We start from the raw sequence: 9066 nt of genomic DNA on the forward strand, positions 1-9066 counted from the left end.
TAGTTCAAAACTCCTGAAAAGCATGTATTTCTCTCTAAAAAGGCAATGTTCATTAGACCATCCTAATATAGATATCTGCAGTGAGGAGTTATGCAAGACATATTTCACCTCAAGTGTTGACACTAGCTAGAGAATTGCAAATTACCTTTAAATGCCACCAGCAGCTTTGTTCTTCCAAGGCACAGAGGAAATATGTACAAGCACAGACAGTAATTGCAAATGCTTCTCACTCCCTGCCTGGAGAAGATGATGCAGTGCTCAGGGAATTACATGAAGACAACTGAAAGTCCCTTTCTGCAAGACCTAGAGAAACAGAGCTTTAAGTGGTGGTCAGACATTATTGGAGGAGGTTTGAATGAAATGGTAGAATAATAGTAAGCATCAGCATCAAAGGTCAGATTTTCAAAATCGTCTAATAGACCCGTTAACCTAGCATGAGACTTTCAACAGTAATGCACATCTATTAGGTTCTCACAGATCTTTGAAAGTTTTTGTGACTTAAATTCCTAAAGCTCTCATTAATATTTTAGAATGTGGCTGGTATCATCTGACACCAAAGCACCATATATATTAGGTGTTTACACAGCAGAAAACAGGGAAGTTATGTAAAAAACGTGAGGACGTTGCTCATAAACATGAGATTTCCCTATTTATTGGATTATATTGAATTAAACTGAGCAAGTTATACAAGATATACATGTGTGGTTTTTGTGTGTAACACTTAAACAGTCTCCCACAACAAAAACAGCAATGGGTAAATCCATGCTTTTATTCCACAAGAATTTAGTGGCATCAGTCATAACCATACAAAAAAAGATGTTTTTTTGAAAATATCTCTAGCCTTTCATCATTGCTACTGCCAGCGGGATACAACATAAAACCTTCTGAAGAGGAGTGTAATCATAAAAAATGCACTGAGGATTATACTAACAATTCAGAATGAATAGGCTCTTGCCATGAAAATCATGCCAATGCTGAAAGAAAATGTTCTTTTACAATAAGATGGTGATGATTTATTATTCTACAAGAGCAACTGGAGTAGGGATTACCATAATGGAATCAATGACAAAAGCTGTTCAGTTTACATATCTATGTTTTGGCTTTTTTAATCATCAGTGGAATAACATAACCCTGGGGTTAAGTCTAGTGCTATAAGAACTCTTGAAATCTCCAGTTGATCACATTATGTGAAATGACAACAAAGATAGTGAGTGATATTTTCAAGAAACAAGCATGGATACATATTTTTAAAAAGTGGACATTCAGTTAGTTTTAGCTTAGAGAATTATTGAAATTACAAGCTCTTCCTCAGGATTCTAGCAGATAGATCATGTACAGGTCACATAGACACTTTCAGGAGCCACCCAAAAGCAGTTGTTCTTATCAATATGTGGACTGTACTTCAGAAGCATTCGTATGTGTAATGACAAAGGAGGCAAATGAGATGTTCATGAACTTGCAGCACAGCAAGGATGCTTTTCTCCTTGAGTACAGTGAACTAAACAGTTTTAACTTCCTAAGCTGTCAAGTCATGAAAATGCTTTTAAAAATGCTAATTTGTAGATATTTGTATGTTTCAGTTAAAAGTCCCTTGCTCTCTGTGTCCCAGAATCATTCAAAATAGCATTTTGCCCTCTCCTCTCCTCTCCTCTCCTCTCCTCTCCTCTCCTCTCCTCTCCTCTCCTCTCCTCTCCTCTCCTCTCCTCTCCTCTCCTCTCCTCTCCTCTCCTCTCCTCTCCTCTCCTCTCCTCTCCTCTCCTCTCCTCTCCTCTCCTCTCCTCTCCTCTCCTCTCCTCTCCTCTCCTCTCCTCTCCTCTCCTCTCCTCTCCTCTCCTCTCCTCTCCTCTCCTCTCCTCTCCTCTCCTCTCCTCTCCTCTCCTCTCCTCTCCTCTCCTCTCCTCTCCTCTCCTCTCCTCTCCTCTCCTCTCTCCCTCATTTGTTTATGCAATGGATATAAAAATGGATATATAAATATATCACCATGTATTACAATATATCTGTAAGCAAACCTACTGCTTTAATAGAACTTTGTTATAGTGCTAGTGGGGCGACTCAACTGATAGAAATGTGAGGAAAAGTGGTCTGTGGATAAAGTTGATGCTTTTCTGATATAAATGCTATTTTGCCTAGAAGAATAAGTATGTGTTTGTTTCTTGAGGAACAACAAAGCTTGGGAACAGCAGAACACAGGTAAAGCAGGCGTAACTCCCATTAGAGTTAGCAAAGCCTAGATCCTTGTCATGTAAACAGTGTCTGCTGTTTACTTGTTTTGAGATTGAAATGAGCTTGAGAAAAATGTAGTTCAAGGCAGGTTTTCAATTACTGCAGCTTTGGCCCAATGAGGACTAAGCTAAGCTGAGAAAGGAATATTTTAGAAATATGCTTTAGCTGATCTTTCATTTAAATAAAAAAATCCCACTTTGTAAAGATATCTCTATGTCTGGGAATATTTCTGCAGCCAAATTAATTCACAATCCCTTTCTGGTTTTCAAGCTCCAGAATTTCCAAAGCTTTGTGGGGGAAAGCAAAGGTCTAAAACTTGGCTACCACAATCCTTTCCTCTCTTACGTACATATAAGAGGTAATCTGGTAAGTGTCATCTACAGCCTGATTTGACCGTTGCGTATGAAAAACATCTGGGTTACTCTAGGAGGCCTTTGGTCAGAGTCCAATGATAGACTCAAATTCATGGCCAGATGTCTTACCTACTTCAGAGAATGTGAGCAATGAATGGCCCTATAAATGTTAACTTTCAGTCTCCGTACATTCCACTCTTCCCAATCGGCTACCAAAAAGTTTGCTGGCACTAAGTATCTAATGATACTGAAAGGCTGACTTATTTCCTCCTCCACAGGAAACATGGATGAGAAGATCACTGAGTGTACATAAGGGATAAAAGCTGTGACAGCCTTGCTGTACAGTGCTTAGCTGTGGTTGTTGGCTCCGAATAAAGACTAGTAGAGGGCTCAGACTGAAAATTGTTGCATTTTGGAATGACCACACATAGCTCCTCTATGTCTACACTAGGAAATTAAAAAGTACCACTAAGAAAAGTACACCAGGAAATTAAAAATGTTCCCCATCATTAGGTCTAGACTCTACTTTTTCAGTTGTCCTAGTACAGTTTTGGCTTAGGTCAATTAGAAGTCTCACACATAATTCCTGAGCACAGTTTGTCAGCTAACAAGCACCAAAAACGGTCCTCATATAATTCTAGATGTATCTATCATATTTGGCAGGGTAGGAATATTTAATATATTACAAAAGGTCTTTCCGTACCTCAGTATTAGAGAAAAATCAAAGGTGAATGCAATATTCTAATACAGATGGAGATTTCTCATGGCAGCTTGTGGCCTGTGTTTATTCAGGGCTCTGCCTCAGACTATTAAAGCCAAAAAAAAAAAAAAAAAAAATCTGAAGGAATTGGGTGGATTTTGTAAGTACTGTCATGAGATTCAACTCTCTTTGAAGCTGACTCCAGAAGAATGGCTGGCTAGTTACCTGGACCTGGTTGTGTTGACTAGATCTTCCTTGACTACAGTGGGAGCATAAATATCTATGTATAGACACCTAAATTTAGATAAGTCACCCAGGTTCTGAATGCTGTCTTCCTGTCTCCTACAACACAGTGACACCTTTATGGTGATTTTTGTTTGGACTCATCATATCTTTAACTTTACTCTTCCCTGTTATGCTGACAAAAGTCCAAATATCTGTGTGGTTCAACAGGACATATTTCCCATCTTTCAAAAAATTCCTATCTTTTAGAAACAATTTTAGCTTTTTGTCCCGGCCATTCTTGCTTACTTTATATCTGTGCATTTAGTTTAGCAGAGAGATTCAGGGATAAATTGTGGTTGTTGAAAATGTCTGGTTTTCTGAAAAATAGATAGAAAATTAAAGCAGTTGCAAATATATTTCTGCAAGAGGGATTACTTGGGAGTTCAGCTGCATTAAAGGCTAATATTCTTAATAGCATTTTGGTGTTACAACTAATTAAATTAAAGAAAAAAAGATTCATGCTCTAAGGAACATAAACATTAAAATTTCTGTTTTGTGCTGCAGGTGGAAAGAACTCCCATTTCATACTTTCCATATAAGCACAAACTGTAACACAAATGGTGCAATATTATCCTGGAACAGTGAGCAGAATTCCATGGGAAATATAACTTCACAAGGCATTTTACCTGAGGCCGAGCTCATAATCTCCTCCGCTGATATAAACTGTTCTCATTTGTACTGCTCCATCTGAGGCGTCTAATCTGCATTGCCAATGTTGTTCTCAGGGGAAGACCTGAACTCTGATACACAGAAATATAAAACAAAACAACCCCAAAATGTACAATCTGTCTGTAGAACTAATGAAAGTATTTTTCTTAATGTGACTGCCACAAAATATTAAAGCCTCCTCGCTCGTCTAACCTTCTTCATAAGAACCATCCCAGATATTTTGCCACCCTAGAAACAGGGAGTTTAAAGCCTCTGAAATACAAATAAAATCTGAATTCAGCAAGGTGAGTAACTATACATTACTTTTACTAAGTGAAAATTGGTCCTTCTAGCTATAATCTTTATTCCTTCCTGGTTCTAGACCAGCAGTATTTTCATCCAAAATTCTCTAGTGACAACAGTGGCAACTGATCTGTCCAGTTAATCCACATATAATTTAACATATGATCTTCAAAGAACATTTTTCCCTGATACCATCACGTCACTGTGCCCCAGCCCCGAGGAAAGGTATCATTGTTACACCTGAAAAGCTTGTTCATTATTACTGCCAATTTCCACCCAAGTCTCAGTTCCTAAAAGATCGTGTTCCTTTTATTTGTTTTCATACAGTGATTAGGAGAGAAAAAGTAATTATGTAAGAGATCTCTGAGCCGGACGCTACAAAGTGTTTAGCTTGTTTACCTGATGACAGGCAATTTATCTGATAAAGTCGGTTAAATGTAAATCTGAAAGTAAAATTTGTGGATACATATATGAGAAATTGATGTGCAATTGTTAAATATTAGGATAGGAAACTATGAACACTTTATTTTTTCTCAAGCTCCTCTGTTTCTGAACACAAATTTTTATGAACTTTAGTTGTTACATTTTTTTCTTTGCAAATCTGTGGAAGTATTTATATGTGGTTTAAACACGATGGTAACAGACTCACTGGATGGATCTCCAGTAAAACATATGGAGGAGATGCATTTCATTACTGGGTGCTGCAGCGTCTTGGAAAGTTCTTCTTTTAACCACATTTTTCAAAGCATTGTGGAGTGAACAGCTGCTTATGTAGGACCTGATTCTGGCTGAAATCATACCGTTATAAGCTTCAAGTAATTCCACTGAAGTAAATTAGCTGAAAGTCCTCTTTCCTAAAAGAGCTGAATGCTAAAAAATGTTGGATTTATGCCCAAGCCGAAGAATTAGTCCTGTTCAGTCTTCGAGGTGTTTTTAAGCTCGGGATGGCGTTTACTAGAGTGCAAAGTGGTAGCACTTGGCCTTGCCCAGGTCAATGGCTACATCTGCCAGCTGTGCCATGCCCACACTGTCAAAAGATGCAACATCAGATCATGGGGTCTAACTTTTGACTTTCTGCCACATAGTGGTATCAATTAGTTAAAATCAGCATTTGCAACATGATGAGATACTTGAGGATGATCCTGTGTGCATTGGTATGCCAAAGGCTTTCTGCTTCTTTACTATTCTTTTGTTATAGTATTTATCATCTCTGGAGCACCCAATAGACTCTCTATGTGAAAAGATCATACCTTCAAGTTACAGTTCTGAGACATTAATGCTTCATGTGGAGAACTAACTCTTCACAAGCAGAAAAATGCCTTCAGCAAATGTGCTTAAAACGGAGCAGATTTAAAACACAACTTGATAAAATGCCTGCTTTGAATAGCTTTTGGCTTTTGCTTGCCCGTGATCGTGAATTATAGCAGAGCTATCTCTGCACGGTGCCTCAGCAGTCCCATTGTTAATCTTTGGAAGAGTTTCTGACTCACCTGGTTTTGACTGAAAGACAGAATGGTGATGTGCTTAATAGCCTCTCTGTGGGCACCATTTCTTACTTTATTGATCTTATTACAGCTTCCTTTAAAAATCTGGACAATCAAACCCCTTTCTCTTTATCTCCTCCATTGGCCTTTAAGAACTAGCAGAGGTGTTACTTCTTACTGCCATGATGAGGGAGGAGGGTACCAGATGCTGCCACCTCTGAGAGCACCTTCTTGGGCCAGGACACATGCACTGCAGAGAGCCAGACAGCCAGAGGGTTTTAACCTCTCCATCCCATTAACTGTGTGGTCTGTGGGAGAAAAATGGTGCAGAAAGTCAGCATGCTGGCCCAAAGACATAGGAGCTAACAGAAGGGAGACTTTCAGTGACACTCCAACATTTTCAAAGACAAAAAGGTTTCTGAAAAAAAAAAAAGTCAAAATCCAATTTCAATTTATTTTTTTTTTAAAGAGGTTGTAATGATACATTTTGAAACAGCAGGAGCTGAAAGTGATCTCAGCAGGTTCAGCAGTAACAGCTATAAAGTGCTGATATGTCATTACAGTGCTGGCTGCAGTTTAAGCTCCCTCGTGCTAACAAGCTGTTTCCTTTCTTCTTCCTACTGCCTTTCATCTTGCAATGGTTTCATGGTGATCACAGTGCTGTTGCCCCATCTCCCCTTCTTGTGCTTGTGTGCACAAGACACCCTTGTCAGTGAGTGTTTCACCTGCTCTGTTAGCTCACTGCTGATGAAACAAAAGACTAACATAGAAATAAAGATTACACAATATTCTACCTCACATCACATGGTGACAAAATAATAATAAGAGAAATAGAATGCATCATGTTTTCACTTTGTGATTTCCCTAAAGCTGTGCAAAATCGTCATGAATCTTCAAAATCCAGGTGGGGCCAACACAGAATTCTTTTCTGGCCACATTGTTTATGCAAAAACTGCCTAGTTATTAGACCAAGTATAAATGCCCTTTCACCTGTTATTTCATGTTCTGCATAAACAGTGTAATCTCCATAAAGGATCATGTTTCTTTCAAAGGTGTGTAAAGAATTTAACTGAATGTTGTCATAATTCACAAGTGGGTCAGAATCTAAGGAACAGAAACAGGAAGGATAATGTTGCCTGTAGGCTGTTAAAGCAGACTGTTAGAGACATAAATATATTTAATGTGGAAGAGAAGACATTTCATCCTTTTCCATGACTAAGATCACTTAGTGCAGCTATGTTATAAATAGCTATGAAGAAAAATATATGGAAAAGTACATGCTCACAGTTTTGTTCATGAAGACATAAAAATGGCAAGGCATTTTAAAATTCAAGGACCTGTTAAAGGCAATGATAAAAAATATCTAGGGCCAAGTTCTAAAGTTCTTAAATTACAATTACAGTGATAGCTTTTCTAAGCCCATACTCTGACCATCTGAACTGAAGACAGCAGCCTTGGTCAGGCAGATCTGCTAACTCCAAGATGTACAAACAACCTGATGTCCTACCCAATACTTACTGCAGTGAGACAAAGGCTGGACAGGAAAAATTCTTATTAACTTCATATCTGAGATGCTTGTTTGCCTATAAACTGCAATTGCAGACCCATATGAATGAAAACAAAGAGAAAATGTTCTATGAGTTTATAAATAATAATAATAATAATAACAAGATTTGCACAATTTGGATCTTTCACCTAACCCTTGAAGCCTCTATAAAATCAGTAGGCTATGGCTTTGCTAAAACAACTGAAGACACCTGTGCAGATTATCATACAGCCCCTAGTTCTGGGCATGTATGTCTATACAGGCCCAACTTTTATAAGAATGACATTTAAATTTTGGGTAAGTTTTGGAAGTATGTGGTTTTGATGGAATTGACAGCAGATGTTTATAAAAGATTACAGCACGTATGTTCTGACTGTTTTTACTCTTCTTCATATACCTCTAATTGTAATCATGCTATATTGACCTCCATATCTTACCCAAAAGCCACACTGAGTTTTCTGCCCTATGATTAGTGTCTTCATTTATTTCAAGTGTGTTCTTGTCTGCGTTCCCTCCATCTGTTGTTGATAGCTCCACATGTCTGTGGACTGCTGTGTCTCTTGACTTAAGTTATTTTCACAGTCAGTTTTCATTGAGGTAATGGAAAATGTCTGTGCGCATAAGCCTGTTCAATGACAGTTGTAAATCATGACTCAAGTTCTCCAGAACACCTGCCTGTACATCTGTGGTGAATCTCTCTCTGGTTTTAGATCTAGCTCCTTAAACCAAAATGTTTTATAGTGCCAGCAGAACCTACCTACAGCCAGAGCTGTACACTGAGGATACAATTAGGATGATCTGCAAACAAGTGCATCTGTCACTCTTCGCAGTGCTACTTCATTACCTCATTTCAAATAACAGCCTTGATCTTTTCCCCAGATTTATGGTCTTCTTGTGTGATATTAGACTTCATAAGAGAGGAGAAACTGGGAAACATATTGCAGTGAATATCTGTCTAACTATCCATTTACAATGCACCAGGGAGCCATATAACTAACAACTTGAAGGGAAAACTAGGATTCAGAGGAAAAGCTTCACTTCTTCTTGATAGATGACAGTTTAGTCATTGGGATATGACTTATTTTGGGATTTTAGGCTTTGAGATATGAATTTAGTCTTTGGGATAACATTTGCTAATTTTGGATGAAATTTGCACTTTTCGTCTGTGCTGGTTTCGTTGTGTTGGTTGACCATGGCGCGAATTACAAATATTTTCCAATTGTTCTAAGACTATTGCAAGAACCTTCTAAAAGACCAAATAACTGAGAAAAAGGGAAATGAGAAATCTACACAGAAATGTTTTAGCAAGAAAGGACAGAAAAACAACTGCTAGCTGTGGAGGTACAAAAGAACAAGTAAATAAAAAAAAGAAGAAGAAAAAAAAAAAGCACACATTTAGCTACAAAACAAAGAACAGAACTTCATGAATGGGAAAACTTTTTGATAGAAATATTGTGTGAATGGATGAAATGAAGATTCCAAGACAGAAGCTTTCTGAAAATCATTAATAAGTACTTACACCTT

The sequence above is a fragment of the Anas platyrhynchos genome, chromosome 3 (assembly GCF_047663525.1).
Source record: "Anas platyrhynchos isolate ZD024472 breed Pekin duck chromosome 3, IASCAAS_PekinDuck_T2T, whole genome shotgun sequence".
NCBI lineage: Eukaryota > Metazoa > Chordata > Aves > Anseriformes > Anatidae > Anas > Anas platyrhynchos.